Here is a 23,007-nt window from a genome sequence, read left to right as displayed (position 1 = left end):
GAGTTGGAGGCGTGCATGGCCACGCAGTCGTGGGTGAACAGGGAGTACAGGAGAGGGCTCAGAACGCACCCTTGTGGGGCCCCAGTGTTGAGGATCAGCGGGGTGGAGATGTTGTTACCTACCCTCACCACCTGGGGGCGGCCCGTCAGGAAGTCCAGGACCCAGTTGCACAGGGCGGGGTCGAGACCCAGGGTCTCGAGCTTGATGACGAGTTTGGAGGGTACTATGGTGTTAAATGCTGAGCTGTAGTCGATGAACAGCATTCTCACATAGGTATTCCTCTTGTCCAGATGGGTTAGGGCAGTGTGCAGTGTGATTGCGATTGCGTCGTCTGTGGACCTATTGGGTCGGTAAGCAAATTGGAGTGGGTCTAGGGTGTCAGGTAGGGTGGAGGTGATATGATCCTTGACTAGTCTCTCAAAGCACTTCATGATGACGGAAGTGAGTGCTACGGGGTGGTAGTCGTTTAGCTCAGTTACCTTAGCTTTCTTGGGAACAGGAACAATGGTGGCCCTCTTGAAGCATGTGGGAACAGCAGACTGGGATAAGGATTGATTGAATATGTCCTTAAACACACCAGCCAGCTGGTCTGCGCATGCTCTGAGGACGCGGCTGGGAATGCCGTCTGGGCCTGCAGCCTTGCGAGGGTTAACACGTTTAAATGTTTTACTCAACTCGGCTGCAGTGAAGGAAAGCCCGCAGGTTTTGGTAGCGGGCCGTGTCAGTGGCACTGTATTGTCCTCAAAGCGAGCAAAAAAGTTATTTAGTCTGTCTGGGAGCAAGACATCCTGGTTTTCTTTTTGTAATCCGTGATTGACTGTAGACCCTGTCACATACCTCTTGTGTCTGAGCTGTTGAATTGCTACTCTACTTTTTCTCTATACTGGGACTTAGCTTGTTTTATTGCTTTGCGGAGGGAATAGCTACACTGTTTGTATTCGGTCATGTTTCCGGTCATCTTGCCCTGGTTAAAAGCAGTGGTTCGCGCTTTCAGTTTCACCAAATTCTGCCATCAATCCACGGTTTCTGGTTTGGAAATGTTTTAATGCAATCGCCGTGTTAAATTTAAAAAAAGAACTTTACCATAACAAACAGCTTACGTTATAGCGAGACAGCGCCCGCAATAAGGGCGGAAAATAGAACTAAACATTTTCCTCAGAAATACGAAATAACATCATAAATGGTTCTTACTTTTGCTGAGCTTCCATCAGAATCTGGTACAAGGAGTCGTTGGTCCAGAATAATCGTTGTTTGGTTTGAGAATGTCCTCTTCTCCTGTCGAATTAGCAACCATAGCTAGCCATGTGGCGCAAATGTGCCCAACTTCACCTCACGCAAAGAAAAGAAAATTCCAAAACTCACAATTAACGTTCAATAAACTGATACAACTCGGTTGAAAAAAACTACTTTATGATGTTTTTATCACATCTATCAAATAAAATCAGAGCCGGAGATATCTACCGTGTATACTGAAAGCTTTTCAGAAGGCAATCTGGGGTTCCTTCTCGCGCCTTCGAAGACAATGACATTTCCAGACACGTCATTCCAAAAGCTCTTGTTCGACCTCAGATCAAGCTAGACACCCCATTCCACCTCCCACTGCCTGTTGACATCTAGTGGAAGGCGTATGAAGTGCATGTATATCCATAGATTTCAAGCAATTGAATAGGAAGGCCCTGGAACAGAGACTCGATTTCAGATATTTCACTTCCTGTCAGGAAGTTTGCTGCAAAATGAGTTCTGTTTTACTCACAGATATAATTCAAACGGTTTTAGAAACTTGAGAGTGTTTTCTATCCAATAGTAATAATAATATGCATATTGTACGATCTAGAATAGAGTAGGAGGCAGTTTAATTTGGGAAAGATATTTTACAAAGTGAAAACAGCGCCCCCCTATTGAGAAAAGGTTAATCGTTGCTGTGGGTACGACATCGTCAATGCACTTTCTAATGAACTCGCTCACCGAATCAGCATATTCGTCAATGTTGTTGTTGGACGCAATGCGGAACATATCCCAATCCGCGTGATCGAAGCAGTCTTGAAGTGTGGAATCAGATTGGTCGGACCAGCGTTGAACAGACCTGAGCGCGGGAGCTTGCTGTTTTAGTTTCTGTTTGTAGGCTGGAAGCAACAAAATGGAGTCGTGGTCAGCTTTTCCGAAAGGAGGGCGGGGGAGGGCCTTATATGCGTCGCGGAAGTTAGTATAACAATGATCCAAGGTTTTACCAGCCCTGGTAGCACAATCGACAATCGAGTTTTGTTTTCAGATTAGCCTTGTTAAAATCCCCCGCTACGATGAATGCAGCCTCAGGGTGTGTGGTTTCCAGTTTACAAAGAGTCAGATAAAGTTCGTTCAGGGCCATCGATGTGTCTGCTTGGGGGGGAATATATACAGCTGTGATTATAATCGAAGAGAATTCCCTTGGTAGATAATGCGGTCGACATTTGATTGTGAGGAATTCTAAATCTGGTGAACAGAATGACGTGCGTTCCTGTATGTTGTTATGATCACACCACGTCTCGTTGATCATAAGGCATACACCCCCGCCCCTCTTCTTACCAGAAAGATGTTTGTTTCTGTCGGCGCGATGCGTGAAGAAACCAGCTGGCTGCACCGACTCCATTAGCGTCTCTCGAGTGAGCCATGTTTCCGTGAAGCAAAGAACGTTACAATCCCTGATGTCTCTGGAATGTTACCCGTGCTCGGATTTCATCAACCTTATTGTCAAGAGACTGGACATTGGCGAGTAGTATGCTAGGGAGTGGAGCGCGATGTGCCCATCTCCGAAGCCTGACCAGGAGACCGCCCCGTTTGCCCCTTTTACGGCGTCGTTGTTTAGGGTCACCGGCTGGGATCAGATCCATTGTATTGGGTGGAAGGCAAAACACAGGATCCGCTTCAGGAGAGTCATATTCCTGGTTGTAACGATGGTGAGTTGACGTTGCTCTTATATTCAGTAGTTCCTCCCGACTGTATGTAATGAAACCTAAGATTACCTGGGGTACCAATGTAAGGAATAACACATAAAACAACAAAATACTGCATAGTTTCCTAGGAACGCGAAGCGAGGCGGCCATCTCGGTCGGCGCCGGAAGTTCTCAAAGCACTAGACGACCAGTTCTTCTAGCCTTTAGCCGTACCCTCATCCTACTCCTCCTCTATTCCTCTGGTGATGTAGAGGTTAACCCGGGCCCTGCAGCCCTCAGCACCACTCCAATTCCCCAGGCGCTCTCATTTGTTGACTTCTGCAACTGTAAAAGCCTTCGGTTCATAGATGTTAACATCAGAAGCCTCCTCCCTAAGTTTGCTTTATTCACTGCTTTAGGACACTCCGCTAACCCTGATGTCCTAGCCGTGTTTGAATCCTGGCTTAGGAAGTCCACCAAAAATTCTGAAACTTCCATCCCCAATTACAACATTTTCCGTCAAGACAGAACTGCTAAAGGGGGCGGAATTGCAATCTACTGAAGATATAGCCTACAGAGTTATGTCATACTATCTACTGTCTATGCCCAAACAGTTTCTACTTACTTTTAAAGATCCATCTCTCCAGAAATAAGTTCCTCACTATTGTTACTTGTTATAGACGCCCCTCAGCTGCCAGCTGTGCCCTGGAGACCATATGTGAATTGATTGACCCCTATCTATCGTCAGAGTTTGTACTGCTAGGTGACCTAAATTGGGATATGCTTAACACCCCGGCCGTCCTACAATCTAAGCTAGATGCCCTCAATCTCACACAAACTATCAGGTAAAACCCCAAATCCGTAAACATGGGCACCCTCTTAGATATCATCCTGACTAACTTGCCCTCTAAATATACCTCTGCTGTTTTCAACCAGGATCTCAGTGACCACTGCCTCATTGCCTGCGTCTGTTATGGGTCCATTGTCAAAGACCACCCCTCATCACTGTCAAACGCTCCCCAAAACACTTCTGCGAGCAGGCCTTTCTAATTGACCTGGCCCGGGTATCCTGGAAGGATATTGACCTCATCCCGACAGTAGAGGATGCCTGGTTGTTCTTTAAAAGTGCTTTCCTCACCTTCTTAAATGAGCATGCCCCTTTCAAAAAAAATTGAACTAAGAACAGATATAGCCCTTGGTTCACTCCAGACTTGACTGCCCTTGACTAGCACAAAAACACCCTGTGGCGTACTGCACTTGCATCGAATTGTCCCCGCGATATGCAACTTTTCAGGGAAGTCAGGAACCAATACACACAGTCATTTAGGAAAGCAAAGGCTAGCTCTATCAAAAAGAAAATTGCATCCAGCAGGACTAATTCCAAAAAGGTTTGGAACACTGTAATGTCCATTGAGAATAAGAGTACCTCCTCCCTGCTGCCCACTGCGCTGAGACTAGGAAACACTGTCACTACTGATAAATCCACGATATTCAAGATTTTCAATGAGCATTTCTCTACTGCTGTCCATGCTTTCAACCTGACTACCTCAACAGCTCTGCACCGGGCCAACAGCTCTGCACCCCCCGCCTCAACTGGCCCAAGCCCCTACCCCACACTTTTCATTTCACCCAAATCCAGACAGCTGATGTTCTGAAAGAGCTGCAAAATCTGGATCCCTACAAATCAGCTGGACTAGACAATCTGGACCCTTTCTTTCTAAAATTATCCGCCGCCATTTTTGAGATCCGCCGCCACGGCTGAGATTCCTAAAGATTGGAAAGCGGCCACGGTCATCCCCCTCTTCAAAGGGGGAGACACTCTAGACCCAAACTGTTACAGACCTGTATCCATCCTGCCCTGCCTTTCTAAAGTCTTCGAAAGGCAAGTGAACAAACAGATCACCAACCATTTCGAATCCCACCTTTTCCACTATGCAATATGGTTTCTGAGCTGGTCATGGGTGCACCCCATCCACGCTCAAGGTCCTAAACGATATCATAACCACCATCGATAAAAGACAGTACTGTGCAGCAGTCTTCATCAACCTGGCCAAGGCTTTCGACTCTATCAATCACCGTATTCTTATCAGCAGACTCAACAGCCTTGGTTTCTCTAATGACTGCCTCGCCTGGTTCACCAACTACTTCTCAGAGTTCAGTGTGTCAAATCAGAGGGCCTGTTGTCCGGACCTCTGGCAGTCTCTATGGGGGTGCCACAGGGTTCAATTCTCGGGCAGACTCTTTTCTCTGTGTATATCAATGATGTCGCTCTTGCCGAGGGTGAATCTTTGATCCACCTCTACGCAGATGACACCATTCTGTGTATATCTGGCCCTTCTTTGGACACTGTGTTAATCAACAAACCTCCAAACGAACTTCAATATAATACAACACTCCTTCCGTGGCCTCCAACTGCTCTTGAATGCTAGTAAAATGAAATGCATGCTCTTGAATCGATCGCTGCCCGCACCCGCCCGCCCGAATAGCATCAGTACTCTGGACAGTTCTGACTTAGAATATGTGGACAACTACAAATACCTAGGTGTCTGGCTAGACTGTAAACTCTCCTTCCCGACTCACATTCAGCATCTCCAATCCAAAGTTAAATCTAGAATCGGCTTCCTATTTTGCAAAATAAATCCTCCTTCACTCATGCTGCCAAACTTACCCTCGTAAAACTGACTAACCTACCGATCCTTGACTTAGGCGATGTCATTTACAAAATAGCCTCAAACACTCTACTCGGCAAATTGGAATCATTCTATCACAGTGCCATCCGTTTTGTCACCAACGCCCCATATACTACCCACCACTGCGACCTGTATGCTCTCGTTGGCTCGCCCTCGCTACATATTCTTCGCCAAACTCATTGGCTCCAGGTCATCTATAAGTCTTTGCTAGGTAAAGCTCCGCCTTACCTCAGCTCAGGTCACAATAGCAACACTCAACCGTAGCACGCGCTCCAGCAGGTATATTTCACTGGTCATCCCCAAAGCCAACAACGCCTTTCCTTCCAGTTCTCTGCTGCCAATGACTGGAACGAATTGCAAAAATCCCTGAAGTTGGTGACTTATATCTCCCTCACTAACTTTAAGCGTCAGCTGTCAGAGCAGCCTACCAATAGCTGTAGCTGGACACAGCCCATCCAGCAAATTTTGTTTTTCTGCTCTTTTGCACACCAATATTTCTAAATATATATATCAATCCAGTGTAAATTGATAAATTGTAAATACTTTGCCACTATTGGCCTATTTATTTCCTTACCTCCTTACTTCATTTGCACACACTGTATACAGATGTTTCTATTGTGTTATTGACTGTACATTTGTTATTTCCTTACCTCCTTACTTCATTTGCACACACGATAGCATTTGCAACAATTGTGTTAAGCCAGTTGTCACAACATCATCTCATTTGACTGATTATGACATGTTATTGTGTGATCACATATTATGTGATTAAGATACATCATAATGACACCTGCTACGTAAACTCAGTAGCGTTTTGTACACCTTATGCTCATAGGGATCAAGTCAAGTGTTTAGCAAAATATCCCCAGGCAAGTAAATTACGTTTCTCCTTTGAACGTAGTGTTAAAAGGTTGAAATGGCCTTGTATGGGAAAGTGGTTTTCATTAGCTAAATCAATGGAGAGTAACCTTGCACAAAGGGGATTAACAAGATAGTTACCCTTGTACTAAGGGGGTTCGAGGCGCTCTTTTGTTTCTGATTCATAATGTAAGCAAAAGATTTAACCTATTCACTTATCCTGTGTCTCAAACTCACCCTATTCCTGATGTCTGTATTGTAGTTCCTCACAAATTTGTATTTCTTCATTTTTTTTCAATTGACCAGAGGTTTGGCTTCTTGTAAACAATCCTTTTTCACTACCATTTTCAATCTGTAAAATAGATTAATAACACGGGCTGGGATATTGAACATTCTAGTAAAACCTTCACCTCACTGAAACAGCTAATTTAAAAGTCCAAATTCTTTAGAAAGTGTTTCCATTCTAAGTGTAGCTTAGCATGATTTATTATTGTTTTGCATCTGACTAGAAGTGTGCAGAGACCTGTTCCTGTTTTTCAATGTCTAAGTGCTTAACAACTCCATTTTACATTGGCCTTCTCTGAAAAAACACCTCTTTGCCAAACAAAATAGATTATAATACAATAATGCACCCCTTTCGGTAGAAACACTTAGAGAAAGCATTTGAGGCCGCTTCTCTTTGTTGGCATTGGCAGTTGCAGAAATGTAGAATTAGCTTGTCATCTTCGATGGTGTAATCGAACCGTTATACGTAGCGTCGCTGAGTTATGTCAAAGCAGATATGATTACGTATTCAGGCGCGCATTAAGATATAAGAATAAATGAGGGCTCCAAATGAGGATAAATGGGCAAAACAATCTCTGTCCCTGGTAATTTGGTAAGTCATCAATTCTCACCCAGTTTGCTCATGTAGTGGGTGGGAAAACCTTGTGTCATATCCAAATACATACATATTCTGTTGAGTCATTTCTCTGGCCCATTTGGCAACGCGCACAAGCACTAAGTGAGTCAGAGTGTGAGCAAATGTGTTTTTGCATACTATTGAGTATGAAATAAGGGAGAAAAGAGCCAAATGTGCAGTAGTTGTGATCTTTGTGTCTGCTAGAGACTCGTTAATAAGATAAAAGTGTATCTGTGAGTGCAGAGGCAATTCTCTGTCTGTATTAGAGTGTCTTGCATACATTTGTCTGCTAGAGAGTAACAGACACTATTCAGTGGTAAGGACCTTAAAAGAGCGAAGACGGCTTCTTAGCATTTTCTGCTAGAGGGTCATGTATAGAAGATGAGTCTCTCTCTCTCTGTGGTGTGTGTCTCTCTCTCTCTCTCTCTCTGTGTGTGTGTGTCTAACACTGTTTTAAAATCAGCTTCAGTGGGCACTCAAGTTCATTGTACAGATCACTGGCCCTCATTGTGAAAAAGACCCGTTAAACTCCAGCAACACCACAAACCCACTGCGACTCGCTGGGCGTGCTTGCATTTATTGACCAGAAACAGATTTTACCAGAATTAGCCCTATATGGCAACCTAGAATTTTTACCTTTAAAACTATCCACATTTCATAATTTGTGTTCACTATTCTCCCTGTAGTGGCACTTGGCCAGCAAAGAAATCAATGTTTTAACAATCGAAACCATTACTATTACTGTCACTAAGTGGCTGGGGAGCAATTGTTCCTAATGTTCTTTAAAAGCAGGTTATTTTTCATCTGTGCAGCCATGCAATATAAAGCAGCCCTAATGCAGTGCTGCTCAGATACCACCTTATTTAACTTCTTTGGGATAGGGGGCGGTATTTTGACTTCCGGATGAAAAGCGTGCCCAAAGTAAACTGCCTGCTACTCAGGCCCAGAAGCGGTGATATGCATATAATTAGAGTATTTTCTATCCAAAGTTTCTAAAACTGTTAAAATAATGTCTGTGAGTATAACAGAACTGAAATAGCAGGCGAAACCCCGAGGACAAACCACCCCCCCCCAAAACAAATTCATCCTACAACTGATTTCAATGGCTGGCACTTTTATAATAGGGCGAAATCGTGCCCGATTGCAGTTCCTAGGGCTTCCATTAGATGTCAGTCTTTAGAAAAAGTTTCAGGCTAGTTTTTGGAAAAATGAGCCAGAAATTGTAGTTTTTCTAGGTGGCTCCCATTTTGGCTGTAGTGTTTCCAAGCGCGTGAATGAGAGCGCGTTCTTTGGTATTTTTCTCCGGTAAAGACGATAACGATTCTCCGTCTTAAATTGTATCATTTATTTGCATATTAGGGTACCTAAGATTTGATTATAAACGTTGATTGACTTGTTTGGATAAGTTTTTTGGTAACGTTTGGGAATTCATTTTGTATGCATTTTGAATGAAGGAAACCGAGTGGATTGACTGAAGCGCGCCAGCACACTGAGTTTTTATGGATATAAAGTTTATCAAACAAAAGGACAATTTTTTATGTAACTGGGACCTTTTGGAGTGCCAAGAGAACAAGATCTTCAAAGGTAAGGCATATATTATATCGCTATTTCTGACTTTCGTGTCGCAACTCACTGATTGAAAATGATTTGTGTGCTGGGCGCTGTCCTCAGATAATCGCATGGTTTGCTTTCGCCGTAAAGCCTTTTTGAAATCTGACACGGCGGCTGGATTAACAAGTTAAGCTCTATTTTGATGTATTGCACTCGTGATTTCATGAAAGTTTAATATTTATAGTATTTTAATTTTAATTTGGCGCTCTGCAATTTCACCGGAAGTTGTTGAAATGGGATGCTAGCGTCCCAGTGATCCGCAAGAAATGTTAAGGGTTAGAGTTATCGTTCGGAAAGTCTCACAGAAATTCATTCCTAGGCCACTGACTGAGTTCCACATGAAAGAAAGATGGTGCCAGAAAGATGGCGCCAGAAAGATGGCGCCGGAAGAGATGGGTCGATCACAAATATCCTACCAAGGGGACAACAAAAACTATAATATCTTATGTTTTGTTTTTTATTTTATTATTTAAAATTTTTACTCCCTTTTCTCCCCAATTGAGTGGTATCCAATTGTTAGTAATTACTATCTTGTCTCATCGCTACAACTCCCGTATGGGCTCGGGAGAAACGAAGGTCGAAAGCCTCCTCCGAAACACAACCCAACCAAGCCTGTACACTGCTTCTTAACACAGCGCGCCTCAAACCCGGAAGCCAGCCGCACCAATGTGTCGGAGGAAACACTGTGCACCTGGCTACCTTGGTTAGCGCACACTGCGCCCGGCCCACCACAGGAGTCGCTGGTGCGCGATGAGACAAGGATATCCCTACCGGCCAAACCCTCCCTAATCCGGAAGACGCTAGGCCTATTGTGCATCGCCCCACGGACCTCCTGGTCGCGGCCGGCTGCGACAGAGCCTGGGCGCGAACCCAGAGTCTCTGGTGGCACAGCTAGCGCTGCGATGCAGTACCCTAGACCACTGCGCCACCCGTGAGGCTAATATCTTATGTTTCACCGAATTGTGGCTGAATGACGAGATGGAAAAACATTCAGAACAGCACACTCCGTTAAGTCGAGGGGGGACAGTCTGTGTATATTTGTAAACAACAGCCGGTGCACGAAATCCTCTAGATTTTGCTTGCCTGAGGTAGAGTATCTCATGATAAGCTGTAGACCACACTATTTGCCAAGAGAGTTCATAAACATTTTTCATGGCCGTTTATTTCCCACCACAGGCGGATGCTGGCGCTAAGACCACACTCAGTCAGCTGTATAAGGAAATAAGCAAATCGCGCTCCTAGTGGCCATGGACGTTAATGCAGGGAAACTTAAATCAGTTTTACCCAATTTATATCAGCATGTTAAATGTGCCAACAGAGGGACAAAATAAAGATTCTATCCTCCTGATTCCTGCTTACAAGCAAAAATTTAAGCAGGATGCACCAGTGACTCGGTCTATAAAAAAGTGGTCAAATGAAGCAGATGCTAAACTACAGGACAGTTTTGCTAGCACCGATTAGAATATTTTCCTTCCGATGGCATTGAGGAGTACACCACGGGCTTTATCACTGGCTTTATCAATAAGTGCATTGAGGACGTCGTCTCCACAGTGACTGTACGTACATATACCAACCAGAAGCCATGGATTACAGGAAACATTTGCACTGAGCTAAAGGGTAGAGCTGCCTCTTTCAAGATGCGGTACTCTAACCTGGAAGCTTAGATGAAATCCTGCTATGCGCTCCAATGAACCATCAAACAGGCAAAACACCAATACAGGACTAAGATTGAATCATACTACACTGGCTCCAACGCTCGTCGGATGTGGCAGGGCCTGTACACTATTACAGACTACAAAGGGAAGCACAGCCGCGAACTGCCCAGTGACACGAGCCTACCAGACGAGCTAAATCACTTCTATACTGACTTCGAGGCGAGCAACACTGAGGCATGCATGAGAGCATCAGCTGTTCCGGACGACTGTGTGATCACGCTCTCCAGAGTCGACGTGAGTAAAACCTTTAAACAAGTCAACATTCACAAGGCCGCTGGGCCAGACGTATTACCAGGATGTGTGCTCCGGGCATGTGCTGACCAACTGGCAGGTGTCTTCACAGACATTTTCAACATGTCCCTGATTGAGTCTGTGATACCAACATGGTTCAAGCAGACCACCATATTCCCTGTACGCAAGAACACTAAGGTAACCTGCCTAAATGACTACAGACCCGTAGCACTCACGTCCGTAGCCTTGAAGTGCTTTGAAAGGCTGGTAATGGCTCATATTAACACCATTATCCCAGAAGCACTAGACCCACTCCAATTTGCATACCGCTCAAACAGATCCACAGATGATCAGCGTTCAACACGATAGTGATGAGCTTTGAGCGCACTAAGGATCCTGGGACTAAATACATCCCTCTGCAACTGGATCCTGGACTACTTGACAGACCATCCCCAGGTGGTGAGGGTAGGTAGCAACACCACGCTGATCCTCAACGCTGGAGCCCCTCAGGGGTGTGTGCTCAGTCCCCTCCTGTACTCCCTGTTCACCCACGACTGCATGGCCAGGCACGACTCCAACACCAGCATTAAGTTTGCAGACGACACAAGAGTGGTAGGCCTGAACACCGACAATGACGAGACAGCCTATAGGGAGGAGGTCAGAGACCTGGCCGGGTGGTGCCAGAATAACAACGTAATCAAGACAAATGGAGATTAATGTGGACTACTGGAAAAGGAGGATCGAGCACACCCCCATTCTCATCGACGGGGCTGTAGTGGAGCAGGTGGAGAGCTTCAAGTTCCTTGGTGTCCACATCACCAACAAACTAGAATGGTCCAAACACACCAAGACAGTCGTGAAGAGGGCATGACAAAATATATTCCCCTCTCAGGAGACTGAAAAGATTTGGCATGGATCCTCAGATCCTGACTGATTGCATCACTGCCTGGTACGGCAACTGCTCGGCCTCCGACTGCAAGGCACTACAGAGGGTAGTGCGTATAGCCCAGTACATCACTTGGGCTAAGCTGCCTGCCATCAAGGACCTCTACACCAGGTGGTGTCAGAGGAAGGCCCTATAAACTGTCAAGAGACCCCAGCCACCTCAGTCATAGACTGTTCTCTCTGCTACCGCATGGTAAGTGGTACCAGATCGCCAAGTCTAGGACCAAAAGGCTTCTCAACAGTTTTTACCCCCAAGCCATAAGACTCCTGAACAGGTAATCAAATGCCTACCTGGACTATTTGCATTTACGATCTGTATATAGCCTCGCTACTGTTATTTTCACTGTAATTTTACCTTTTTTTTTCTTGACTTATCTATTGTTCACCTAATACCTATTTTTTACTTAAATATTGCACTGTTGGTTAGGGCTTTTGAGTAAGCATTTCACTGTAAGGTTTACACGCGTCCAATACACTTTGATTTGATTTGACATGGTGGCTCTCTATATGGAAGACCTAATATTTTGTTTAGGAGAACATAAATGCCAGTAATGCCACCCAGTAATTTAGAGGAAGATGTTAATGCAGAAGTAGGCCTAATGCATGACATTGACTCTCCTTAAAGGGATTCTTCGGGATTTTGGCAATGAAGTCCTTTATCTACTTCCCCAGAGTCAAATTAACTTGTGGATACCATGTTAATGTCTCAGTAGCTAGGTTTCGATCCAATTGGCGAAAGATTATGTCAATATCCTGAAATACACAAAAAAATATGCACATTTTCCCACCAATGGTGTATTTCCACCAAACTTGTTGCAGAAAAAAAATCTGTGAGTGATGACTAGATTCACTTTTTTGATTAAGTTCAATGTGTTTCCATTGCATTTTCAACTCTACCGATAGTTTTGTCCAAACAACGGTTGAGTTAAATAGCAATGTGCTTGGCATGTGTGCTCTACCCTACAGCTTGAAGATACAGTGCTGGAAGGCTGGGCGGGGAGGCTAGTCTACATGATGAGATTATTATGGATAATTTTTATTTGTCAAACGGCAGTCAAGCATCAATCATCATGGCACCAGAATAAGACCCTCGATATTTATTGGAAAGAAAGGCGCACCAAGATCACCGTGCACCTTCACCACCCTGTGAAGTTCATCACAACTTTTTAAATCTGTAGCCTAATAAACTGTGTCTTTTCCTGAGTTGTACAGTAGTGGGAGGACCACAAACCATATCATCTCGTGACTCCAAGTTTACTTTAATATGATGAGTGTTGTATCAATATTTGCGCACAAAAGCGTTTCCACCGCCATTTCTCGCATAATTAATTTTACAGACACAAAAAGATTCCACCATGACAAATGAACAAATAATCTGTCGGCATTTATAAAATTGTACTGAAACTTCCTGTTTCCATCACAGCTGTCGTGATTTTTTTTTATACAGTATGACTTTACTCACATATAAACTGTGGCTTGAAACGTGGTTTGTGTCCAGTAACAAGTTTGGGGACTTCCGGCGCCGAAAAGAGATGGCCGCCTCGCTTCGCGTTCCTTGGAAAATATGCAGTATTTTGTTTTTTCATGTGTTATTTCTTACATCGGTACCCCAGGTAATCTTAGGTTTCATTACATACAGTCGGGAGGAACTACTGAATATACGATTAACGTCAACTCATCATCGTTCCTACCAGGAATATGACTTTCCCGAAACGGATCCAGTGTTTTGCCTTCCACCCAATACAATGGATCTGATCCCAGCCGGCGACCCTGTGCGACGCCGAAAAAGGGGCAAACGAGGCGGTCTCGTGGTCAGGCTTCGGAGACGGGCACATCGCGCTCCACTCCCTAGCATACTACTCGCCAATGTCCAGTCTCTTGACAATAAGGTTGACGAAATCCGAGCACGGGTAGCATTCCAGAGAGACATCAGGCATTGCAACGTGCTCTGCTTCACGGAAACATGGCTAACTCAAGAGACGCTAACGGAGTCGGTGCAGCCAGCTGGTTTCTTCATGCATCACGCCGACAGAAACAAACATCTTTCCGGTAAGAAGAGGGGCGGGGGGGTATGCCTTATGATTAACGAGACGTGGTGTGATCATCATAACAACACACAGGAACTCAAGTCATTCTGTTCACCTGATCTAGAACTCCTCACAATCAAATGTCGACCGCATTATCTACCAAGGGAATTCTCTTCAATCATAATCACAGCCGTATATATTCCCCCCCAAGCAGACACATCGATGGCCCTGAACGAACTTTATCTGACTCTTTGTAAACTGGAAACCACACACCCTGAGGCTGCATTCATCGTAGCTGGGGATTTTAACAAGGCTAATCTAAAAACAAAACTCCCTAAATTCTATCAGCATATCGATTGTGCTACCAGGGCTGGAAAAACCCTAGATCATTGTTATACTAATTTCCGCGACGCATATAAGGCCCTCCCCCGCCCCCCTTTCGGAAAAGCTGACCACGACTCCATTTTGTTGATTCCAGCCTACAAACGGAAACTCAAACAACAAGCTCCCGCGCTCAGGTCTGTTCAACGCTGGTCCGACCAATCTGAATCCACGCTTCAAGACTGCTTCGATCACGCGGATTGGAATATGTTCCGCATTGCGTCCAACAACAATATTGACGAATATGCTGATTCGGTGAGCGAGTTCATTAGGAAGTGCATTGACGATGTCGTACCCACAGCAACGATTAAAACATTCCCAAACCAGAAACCGTGGATTGACGGCAGCATTCGCGTGAAACTGAAAGCGCGAACCACTGCTTTTAACCAGGGCAAGGTGACCGGAAGCATGACCGAATACAAACAGTGTAGCTATTCTCTCCGCAAGGCAATCAAACAGGCTAAGTCCCAGTACAGAGACAAAATCGAGTCGCAATTCAACAGCTCAGACACAAGAGGTATGTGGCAGGGTCTACAGTCAATCACGGATTACAAAAAGAAAACCAGCCCCGTCGCGGACCAGGATGTCTTGCACCCCAGACAGGCTAAACAACTTTTTTGCCCGCTTTGAGGACAATACAGTGCCACTGACACGGCCCCCTACCAAAACCTGCGGGCTCTCCTTCACTGCAGCCGAGGTGAGTAAAACATTTAAACGTGTTAACCCTCGCAAGGCTGCAGGCCCAGACGGCATTCCCAGCCGCGTCCTCAGAGCATGCGCAGACCAGCTGGCTGGTGTGTTTACGGACATATTCAATCAATCCTTATCCCAGTCTGCTGTTCCCACATGCTTCAAGAGGGCCACCATTGTTCCTGTTCCCAAGAAAGCTAAGGTAACTGAGCTAAACGACTACCGCCCCGTAGCACTCACTTCCGTCATCATGAAGTGCTTTGAGAGACTAGTCAAGGACCATATCACCTCCACCCTACCGGACACCCTAGACCCACTCCAATTTGCTTACCGACCCAATAGGTCCACAGACGACGCAATCGCAACCACACTGCACACTGCCCTAACCCATCTGGACAAGAGGAATACCCATGTGAGAATGCTGTTCATCGATTACAGCTCAGCATTTAACACCATAGTACCCTCCAAACTCGTCATCAAGCTCGAGACCCTGGGTCTCGACCCCGCCCTGTGCAACTGGGTCCTGGACTTCCTGACGGGCCGCCCCCAGGTGGTGAGGGTAGGTAACAACATCTCCACCCCGCTGATCCTCAACACTGGGGCCCCACAAGGGTGCGTTCTGAGCCCTCTCCTGTACTCCCTGTTCACCCACGACTGCGTGGCCATGCACGCCTCCAACTCAATCATCAAGTTTGCGGATGACACTACAGTGGTAGGCTTGATTACCAACAACGACGAGACGGCCTACAGGGAGGAGGTGAGGGCCCTCGGAGTGTGGTGTCAGGAAAATAACCTCACACTCAACGTCAACAAAACAAAGGAGATGATTGTGGACTTCAGGAAACAGCAGAGGGAGCACCCCCCTATCCACATCGACGGGTCAGTAGTGGAGAAGGTGGAAAGTTTTAAGTTCCTCGGTGTACACATCACGGACAAACTGAATTGGTCCACCCACACAGACAGCGTCGTGAAGAAGGCGCAGCAGCGCCTCTTCAACCTCAGGAGGCTGAAGAAATTCGGCTTGTCACCAAAAGCACTCACAAACTTCTACAGATGCACAATCGAGAGCATCCTGTCGGGCTGTATCACCGCCTGGTACGGCAACTGCTCCGCCCACAACCGTAAGGCTCTCCAGAGGGTAGTGAGGTCTGCAGAACGCATCACCGGGGGCAAACTACCTGCCCTCCAGGACACCTACACCACCCGATGTCACAGGAAGGCCATAAAGATCATCAAGGACAACAACCACCCAAGCCACTGCCTGTTCACCCCGCTATCATCCAGAAGGCGAGGTCAGTACAGGTGCATCAAAGCAGGGACCGAGAGACTGAAAAACAGCTTCTATCTCAAGGCCATCAGACTGTTAAACAGCCACCACTAACATTTAGCGGCCGCTGCCAACATACTGACTCAACTCCAGCCACTTTAAAAATGGGAATTGATGGAAATTATGTAAAAATGTACCACTAGCCACCTTAAACAACGCCACTTAATATAATGTTTACATACCCTACATTACCCATCTCATATGTATATACTGTACTCTATATCATCTACTGCATCTTGCCATCTTTATGTAATACATGTACCACTAGCCACTTTAAACTATGCCACTTTATGTTTACATACCCTACAGTACTCATCTCATATGTATATACCGTACTCTATACCATCTACTGCATCTTGCCATGCCGTTCTGTACCACCACTCATTCATATATCTTTATGTACATATTCTTTATCCCTTTACACTTGTGTGTGTGTATAAGGTAGTAGTTGTGGAATTGTTAGGTTAGATTACTTGTTGGTTATTACTGCATTGTCGGAACTAGAAGCACAAGCATTTCGCTACACTCGCATTAACATCTGCTAACCATGTGTATGTGACTAATAAAATTTGATTTGATTTGATTTGATTTGGTATGAAGGAAGTTAAGAAGTAGTTTCATGATCCAATGGTAACTAGAGTTAGCTCAATGAGTGGTTCAGATCCGAGCGTAAAAAATAACCTTAGACCAGGCACCTCCAGTGCCATCAATAAACAAGCAATATTGGCCATGTGATCCACAGTTAAGTGCCCTTAAAATATGCCTATAGCAAATTACAAAAAACGATGTTGTGTTTGGATGTGTAGCATATTTAAAACTTCATAGCCTATTGTTTTATTGGTTTTTACTTTCCTAAAACAATAATTGTCCACCTCATGGTTCAGCTGAGACTTGAGTGTTAAATGCATCAGGACTTTGCATGCAAATAGGTATCGGCGTACACAGTATAATATTAGCGAGACCGAGAGAAAGATATGCCGGGGCCATGTTCCCCACACCGACATGCATTTATCTTTTCTTAGGCTAATCTGACAATCTGCTTTACAGATATAGGTGTACAGAAGGCTAATTCTTACATTTTCTATCAGAATATTTTTTTATAAAAGATAATAATTATATTGTTAGATTAAAGGAGTAAATCTGGTAGGCCTTAAATATTCTCCCTCACCTCAAGTTCAGCTGTCGGAGTGCTGGCGCATACTGCCTTCATAGGCCTTCAGTAACTTAGCCTAATAATAGCCATACCACACCAAACCATCACAAAAGTTTCTTAACTTTATTACAGTAATATCAAAAGTAAGCCAGACATTGTTTATAGGGAAAATACGAAAATATTCTTATATTGCGTCATTAAATTCAATTTATCATCTCACTCTTTATTTTAATGGTTTGAGTGCAAGTAGCACTATAGTAGACCTACCGGTAAATATATTGTATTGTGGCAAACACAACATTACAGTTGGAACTTAATTTGGCCAAAGATAAATGCCTAAACAGAATGAAAAAAGAAATAGTTATACCAGTCAGAAGTTTGGACACACCTACTCATTCAAGTGTATAATAATAGTGAAGACATCAAAATTATGAAATTACACATATGGAATCATATAGTAACCAAAAAAGTGTTAATCAAATCTATTTTAGATTCTTCAAATTAGCCACCCTTTGCCTTGATGACCGCTTTGCATACTCTTGGCATTCTCTCAACCAGCTTTATGGTCCAAGATGGCGTAGCAGTGTAGACGTGTTTGTTCAGTCCTCTCGTGTACATTTGTATTTTTTTCGTATTTCTTGTATATATTTAAAAAAAAAATCTATCTCTTTTCGATTTTTAACTCGATTATACCTTCCGGTAACCTACCTCACCCAATGTGATACGGAATCGCTATTATTTTTTAACTTTGGAACACATTCAAGAACCCCCAGTAGCTAACCAGCTAATCAGCTACAAGCTACTTAGCCATTTTTAGCTGCTGCTAGCAGCTTTTACCTTCTGCACAGACACCAGCCCTGTTATTAGCCTGGATATTACTCACCAATTTACCAGCATCGGACTGTCTCTCGACAACAACGCCGGATTCCTGCCGTAATCCCTGAGCCACTACTTCTGATCCTCACAGCTAGCTTGCAGCTAACGCCACTGCCACGAAGCTAGCATCAGTTAGCAAACACAATTCTACAATCACAACCTCTCCTTCGCCATCGCCATCCGTTGGATTCTCTGTCAACACGACCACGTCTGGTCTGCAGACGTATACCCCATCCGCTGTGCCCTCAATCGGCCTCCATCTGAGCAGACCCCCTCCGTCTGAGCAGACCACCCCCCCGGGCTACTAACTTTAAACACCGCGTGCTAGCTTAGTGGCGGCTCCCCTGCTCCATCTACGGCTGCCCCCTGGACACTATGATCACTTGGCTACATAGCTGATGCCTTGCCGGACTGTCCATTAATTCACGGTACTCCATTCTGTTTATTTGTGTTTTCTCTGTGTTTTAACTCAGGCTCTGTGTGTAGTTAATCCGACCCTCTCTGCCTAGTCGTCGCCATTTTTACCTGCTGTTGCTGTGTTAGCTGACTAGCTGCTGTTATCTCACCTGTTGTTTTAGCTAGCTCTCCCAATCAAGACCTGCAATCACTTTATGCCTTACTGTATGTCTTTCTCAAATATCAATATGCCTTGTATACTGTTGTTCAGGCTAGTTATCATTGTTTTGGTTTGCAATGGACCCCGTAGTTCCACTCTCCATACCTCTGATACCTCCTTTGTCCCACCTCCCACACATGCGGTGACCTCACCCATTGAGACCAGCATGTCCAGAGATACAACCTCTCTTATCATCACCCAGTGCCTGGGCTTGCCTCCGCTGTACCCGTGCCCCACCATACCCCTGTCTGCACATTATGCCCAGAATCTATTCTACCACGGCCATAAATCTGCTCCTTTTATTCCTTGTCCCCAACGCTCTAGGCGACCAGTTTTGATAGCCTTTAGCCGCACCCTCATCCTACTACTCCTCTGTTCCTCGGGTGATGTGGAGGTAAACCCAGGCCCTGCATGTCCCCAGGCACCCTCATTTGTTGACTTCTGTGATCGAAAAAGCCTTGGCCTCATGCATGTCAACATCAGAAGCCTCCTCCCTAAGTTTGTCTTACTCACCGCTTTAGCACACTCTGCCAACCCTGATGTCCTTGCCGTGTCTGAATCCTGGCTTAGGAAGGCCACCAAAAATTCTGAGATTTCCATACCCAACTATAACACTTTCCGTCAAGATAGAACTGCCAAAGGGGGAGGAGTTGCAATCTACTGCAGAGATAGCCTGCAAAGTTCTGTCATACTTTCCAGGTCTATGCCCAAACAGTTCGAACTTCTAATTTTAAAAATTAATCTCTCCAGAAATAAGTCTCTCACTGTTGCCGCCTGCTACCGACCCCCCTCAGCTCCCAGCTGTGCCCTGGACACCATCTGTGAATTGATCGCTCCCCATCTAGCTTCAGAGTTTGTTCTGTTAGGTGACCTAAACTGGGATATGCTTAACACCCCGGCAGTCCTACAATCTAAGCTAGATGCCCTCAATCTCACACAAATCATCAAGGAACCCACCAGGTACAAACCTAAATCCGTAAACATGGGCACCCTAATAGACATTATCCTGACCAACTTGCCCTCCAAATACACCTCTGCTGTCTTCAATCAAGATCTCAGCGATCACTGCCTCATTGCCTGTATCCGCTACGGGTCCGCGGTCAAACGACCACCCCTCATCACTGTTAAACGCTCCCTAAAACACTTCTGCGAGCAGGCCTTTCTAATCGACCTGGCCCGGGTAGCCTGGAAGGATATTGACCTCATCCCTCATCCTCTGCTCTCATCCTTCTAGACCTATCGGCTGCCTTTGATACTGTGAACCATCAGATCCTCCTCTCCACCCTCTCCGAGCTGGGCATCTCCGGCGCGGCCCACCCTTGGATTGCGTCCTATCTGACAGGTCGCTCCTACCAGGTGGCGTGGCGAGAATCTGTCTCCGCACCACGTGCTCTCACCACTGGTGTCCCCCAGGGCTCTGTTCTAGGCCCTCTCCTATTCTCGCTATACACCAAGTCACTTGGCTCTGTCATATCCTCACATGGTCTCTCCTATCATTGCTATGCAGACGACACACAATTAATCTTCTCCTTTCCCCCCTCTGATAACCAGGTGGTGAATCGCATCTCTGCATGTCTGGCAGACATATCAGTGTGGATGACGGATCACCACCTCAAGCTGAACCTCGGCAAGACGGAGCTGCTCTTCCTCCCGGGGAAGGACTGCCCGTTCAATAAACTCGCCATCACGGTTGACAACTCCATTGTGTCCTCCTCCCAGAGTGCTAAGAACCTTGGCGTGATCCTGGACAACACCCTGTCGTTCTCAACTAACATCAAGGCGGTGACCCGTTCCTGTAGGTTCATGCTCTACAACATTCGCAGAGTACGACCCTGCCTCACGCAGGAAGCGGCGCAGGTCCTAATCCAGGCACTTGTCATCTCCCGTCTGGATTACTGCAACTCGCTGTTGGCTGGGCTCCCTGCCTGTGCCATTAAACCCCTACAACTCATCCAGAACGCCGCAGCCCGTCTGGTGTTCAACTTTCCCAAGTTCTCTCACGTCACCCCGCTCCTCCGCTCTCTCCACTGGCTTCCAGTTGAAGCTCGCATCCGCTACAAGACCATGGTGCTTGCCTACGGAGCTGTGAGGGGAACGGCACCTCCGTACCTTCAGGCTCTGATCAGGCCCTACACCCAAACAAGGGCACTGCGTTCATCCACCTCTGGCCTGCTCGCCTCCCTACCTCTGAGGAAGTACAGTTCCCGCTCAGCCCAGTCAAAACTGTTCGCTGCTCTGGCACCCCAATGGTGGAACAAACTCCCTCACGACGCCAGGTCAGCGGAGTCAATCACCACCTTCCGGAGACACCTGAAACCCCACCTCTTTAAGGAATACCTAGGATAGGATAAAGTAATCCTTCTAACCCCCCCCCCCCCTTAAAAGAGTTAGATGCACTATTGTAAAGTGGTTGTTCCACTGGATATCATAAGGTGAATGCACCAATTTGTAAGTCGCTCTGGATAAGAGCGTCTGCTAAATGACTTAAATGTAAATGTAATCCCGTCAGTTGAGGATGCCTGGTCATTCTTTAAAAGTTACTTCCTCACCATATTAGACAAGAATGCTCCATTCAAAAAATGCAGAACTAAGAACAGATATAGCCCTTGGTTCACTCCAGACCTGACTGCCCTCGACCAGCACAAAAACAACCTGTGGCGAACTGCAATAGCATCGAAGAGCCCCCGCGATATGCAACTGTTCAGGGAAGTCAGGAACCAATACACGCAGTCAGTCAGGAAAGCAAAGGCCAGCTTTTTCAAGCAGAAATTTGCATCCTGAAGCTCTAACTCCAAAAAGTTCTGGGATACTGTAAAGTCCATGGAGAACAAGAGCACCTCCTCCCAGCTGCCCACTGCACTGAGGCTAGGTAACACGGTCACCACCGATAAATCCGTGATAATCGAAAACTTCAACAAGCATTTCTCAATGGCTGGCCATGCCTTCCTCCTGGCGACTCCAACCTTGGCCAACAGCCCCGCCCCCCCCGCTGCTACTCGCCCAAGCCTCCCCAGCTTCTCCTTTACCCAAATCCAGATAGCAGATGTTCTGAAAGAGCTGGAAAACCTGGACCCATACAAATCAGCTGGGCTTGACAATCTGGACCCCCTATTTCTGAAACTGTCCGCCGCCATTGTCGCACCCCCTATTCACAGCCTGTTCAACCTCTCCTTCGTATCATCTGAGATCCCCAAGGATTGGAAAGCTGCCGCGGTCATCCCCCACTTCAAAGGGGGAGACACCCTGGACCCAAACTGTTACAGACCTATATCCATCCTGCCCTGCCTACCTAAGGTCTTCGAAAGCCAAGTCAACAAACAGATCACTGACCATCTCGAATCCCACCGTACCTTCTCCGCTGTGCAATCCGGTTTCCGAGCCGGTCACGGGTGCACCTCAGCCACGCTCAAGGTACTAAACGATATCATAACCGGCATCGATAAAAGACAGTACTGTGCAGCCGTCTTCATCGACCTGGCCAAGGCTTTCGACTCTGTCAATCACCATATTCTTATCGGCAGACTCAGTAGCCTCGGTTTTTCTAATGACTGCCTTGCCTGGTTCACCAACTACTTTGCAGACAGAGTTCAGTGTGTCAAATCGGAGGGCATGTTGTCCGGTCCTCTGGCAGTCTCTATGGGGGTACCACAGGGTTCAATTCTCGGGCCGACTCTTTTCTCTGTATATATCAATGATGTTGCTCTTGCTGCGGGTGATTCCCTGATCCACCTCTACGCAGACGACACCATTCTGTATACTTCTGGCCCTTCCTTGGACACTGTGCTATCTAACCTCCAAACGAGCTTCAATGCCATACAACACTCCTTCCGTGGCCTCCAACTGCTCTTAAACGCTAGTAAAACCAAATGCATGCTTTTCAACCGTTCGCTGCTCGCACCCGCACGCCCGACTAGCATCACCACCCTGGACGGTTCCGACCTAGAATATGTGGACATCTATAAGTACCTAGGTGTCTGGCTAGACTGCAAACTCTCCTTCCAGACTCATATCAAACATCTCCAATCCAAAATCAAATCAAGAATTGGCTTTCTATTTCGCAACAAAGCCTCCTTCACT

At 45.9% G+C, this 23,007-nt stretch overlaps 1 protein-coding gene across 1 annotated transcript in view; it reads left to right on the top strand.

Moving 5' to 3' along the window:
* LOC139563184 (ALK tyrosine kinase receptor-like) overlaps positions 1-23,007 on the top strand; it is an 819,033-nt gene that overhangs the window by 315,458 nt on the left and 480,568 nt on the right. The gene's annotated exons all lie outside the window — the stretch shown is intronic.

This window comes from Salvelinus alpinus, chromosome 33 (genome assembly GCF_045679555.1).
Source record: "Salvelinus alpinus chromosome 33, SLU_Salpinus.1, whole genome shotgun sequence".
Lineage (NCBI taxonomy): Eukaryota > Metazoa > Chordata > Actinopteri > Salmoniformes > Salmonidae > Salvelinus > Salvelinus alpinus.
This window is presented reverse-complemented; position numbering and strand designations above follow the sequence as displayed.